Genomic DNA, 3,589 nt, shown 5'->3' on the forward strand with positions numbered 1-3,589 from the left:
ACCCAGGTGCCCCCCAAATAACAAATCTTTAAAAAATAATAAAATAGAATCTTTTTTTGGTATTGAGTTGTAGGAGTTCTTTATATATATTTTGGATACTAATCCCTTAGCAGATATATCATTTACAAATATCTTCTCCCATTCAGTAGCTTGCCTTTTTGTTTGTTGTTGGTTTCCTTCACTGTGCAAAAGCTTTTTAGTTTGGTACAGTCTACATAGTTTATTTTTTATTTTATTTTATTTTTGCCTGAGAAGACATCCACAGAAATTATGCTACTGCTGGTAAAGAAATTACTACCTATGTTCTTCTCTGGGAGTTTTATGGTTTTAGGTCTCACATTTAGGTTTTTAATCCATTTTGGGTTTATTTTTGTGTATTGTGTAAGGAAGTGGTCCTGCTTCATTCTTCTGTATGTTGCTGGTTTTCCCAACACCATCTATTGAAGAGACAACAGATGTCTTTTCACCGTTGTATATTCTTGCCTCCTTTGTGATAGATTAATTGACCATATAAATTTGAATTTGGGGTGGCTGGGTGGCTCAGTGGGTTAAAGCCTCTGCCTTTGGCTCGGGTCAGGATCCCAGGGTCCCAGGACCGAGTTCCACATCAGGCTCTCTGCTCGGCAGGGAGCCTGCTTCCTCCTTTCTCTCTGCCTGCCTCTCTGCCTACTTGTGATCGCTGTCAAATAAATAAATAAATCTTAAAAAAAAACCCCCACACACCTTGAATTTGTTTCTGGCCTATCCCATTCCATTGGTCTACAGGTCTATTTCTGTGCCAGTACCATACTCTTTTAATTATAGCTTCATAATATATCTGGAAATCTGGGATTGAGATACCTCCAGCTTTCTTTTTTTTTTTTAACTTTATTTTTTCAGTGTTCCAAGATTCATTGTTTATGCATCACACCTAGTGGTCCATGCAATACGTGCCCTCCTTAATACCCATCACCAGGCTTACCCAACCTCCCACACCCCTCCCTTAAAATTGCTTTGGTTAGGCCAAGTCTTGGATGAGTTTGGCTGTCAACCCCAACCCAGTCCAGAATGGCTACTCTGATCTTTGTTAATAAGGAAGGTGGAGAACCAGGCACCTGTGGCTCCCAAGGACAGGCTGAAGCCAGGGTCTAGGACTCCAGCCAAAGCTTTAGATAGGAGATCTCATGTTTCAATACCAGGTGTAGGCAAAATGTTTGATGCTCAAGCAGCCTTAGCTAGAGTTGACACAAAGTCTTTGGGAACTGTCAACAGAGCCACAGAAAATTCAGTAAAGACTAACGGGCCCCTCAGTCAGAAGCGGCCAACCTTCTCTGCCTAAAAGGTGACTGAGAAGACTGTCAAAGCAAAAAGCTCCATTCTTGCCTAGGATGACACCTTTCTAGAAATAGAAAAATTATTTCCCTTCAATCCTTTAGATTTTGAGAGTTTTGACCTGCCTGAAGAGCACCAGATTGCACACCTACCCTTGATTGGAGTGCCTCTCATGATCCTTGATGAGGAGAGGGAACTTGAAAAGATGTTAAAACTGGGGCCCCCTTTACCTCTGAAGACGTCCTCTCCACCCTGGGAGTCTAATCTGTTGCAGTCTTCCAAGCATTCTGTGGACCTTGGATGTTGAATTGCCACCTGTTTGCTATGCCTTACATATTTAAATTTCTTAGCACTTAGTAGTTGTATGTTTTGTATTAATAAAGCAGCTCTCTCAAAGACAAAAAAATGCTTTGGCTATTCAAGGTCTTTTGTGGTCCTATACAAATCTGAGGAATATTTGTTCTAGTTCTGTGAAAACCACAATTGGTATGTTGTTAGGAATTGCACTAAATCTGTAGAATTGGGGGGGGGAGTGGAATATGGACATTTTTAACAATATTACTTTCATTCATGAGCATAGTATAGCTTTCCATTTGTTTGTGTTGTCTTTATCAATGTCTTATAGTTCTTAGAATAGTGGTTTTTCACCTCCCTGGTTAAATTTACTTGTGGGTATTTTATTTTATTTTGGTGCGATTGGAAACGGAATTGTTTTCTTAATTTAGCTTTTTGCTACTTATTGTTAGTGTATAGAAATGCAAAATATATGAAGCAAAAACTAAGAGATTCAGGAGAGAAACACATAAATTCACAATTATAGTTGAAAATTTTAGCTATCTTCTTGGCAATTGAAAGAATAAGTAGAAAACAAACCAGTAAGGATGTAGAAGGTCTAGTTGACAACAAGTACTTTGACCTAATAGTTATAGGACATCACATCAAACAATTGCTGAATCCTTTTTTTTGACCATTGCACATGGACTGTTCATCAAGACAAGCCAATTGCTAGGCCATAAAAGTGAAGCAGGAAATATTTCAAACTGAATGATAATAAAAAATGCAGCGTATGAAAATTTATAAATATAGTGAAAATAAAAAAGGTAAATTTATAGCTTTAAATGCTTATATTGGTGAGGAAAAATGACTTAAAATGATTTTAAGTTTCTATTTTATTTTATTTTATTTTATAGGATTATCCTTGGTCCCAGGGACTGTCCTTCTTCTTCTTCTTTTTTTTTTTTTTTTAAAGATTTTGTTTATTTATTTGACAGATAGATCACAAGTAGGCAGAGAGGCAGGCAGAGAGAGGAAGGAAAGCAGGCTCCCCTCTGAGCAGAGAGCCCAATGTGGGGTTCAATCCCAGGACCCTGGGATCATGACCTGCCGAAGGCAGAGGCTTTAACCCACTGAGCCACCAAGGCACCCGTTTCTATTTTAAAAAGCTAGGGAAAAAGACACCAATTAATAACCATATTAACTATCCAGTGGCCAGGAACGAGTTTTAAGCATTTTACTCCCTAACCTGATAGCGTGGTTCTTACATGTAGACATTTTGCTATGTGTAGCTTCACTTTAGGAACTGGCTGGGTCCTTGGTTATGACATGAATTGTAGTCTCATGGTTTTCTATTTAAAATAATGGAAAATAGATCCCCAGTTAGTGTTTTAGCATGAAACAACGGATTTTCAGAATGGATCATTAAGTTGGAGATGTCCTATAACTAGAAAAAACAATTTTAGAAAGTGATAAAAAAAATCTTAAATATTTGTAAATATTAGATATCTGTACATTAAGAAACACTCTCCCATCAAAATGACAAGAAATAATGGTGTTGAGGATGTGGAGAAAGGTAACACTTGTGCACTGTTGGTGGGAATGTAAATCGGTGTAGCCACTGTGGAGATGATATGGAGGTTCCTCAGAAAGTTAAAAATAGAACCACCGTCTGATACAGTGATTGCACTTCCGGGTATTTACCTGAGGAAACAAAAACAGTAACTCAAAAAGATGTCTGCATCTCTGCATTCATAGCAGCATTATTTATAATAGCCAAGATGTGAAGACAAGCTCAGTGTCCACTGATGGATGAATGGATAAAGAAAACACGACATAGATACACACACACACACACACACACACACTCACTCAGACACGAAAAAGAAGAAAATCTTGCCAATTGTGACAACACAGATGGATCCTGAGGGGATTCTGCTAAGTGAAGTAAGTCAGACAGAGAAAGACAAATACTGTAGGATGTCACATATATGTGGAATCTAAA

At 38.1% G+C, this 3,589-nt stretch overlaps 1 pseudogene; it reads left to right on the forward strand.

The window, feature by feature from the left end:
• The first annotated feature begins 1,047 nt into the window (after positions 1-1,047).
• LOC122890041 lies at positions 1,048-1,618 on the forward strand (annotated as a pseudogene).
• The last annotated feature ends 1,971 nt before the right edge of the window (positions 1,619-3,589 follow it).

This window comes from Neovison vison, chromosome 11 (genome assembly GCF_020171115.1).
Source record: "Neovison vison isolate M4711 chromosome 11, ASM_NN_V1, whole genome shotgun sequence".
NCBI classification, from domain to species: Eukaryota; Metazoa; Chordata; class Mammalia; order Carnivora; family Mustelidae; genus Neogale; species Neogale vison.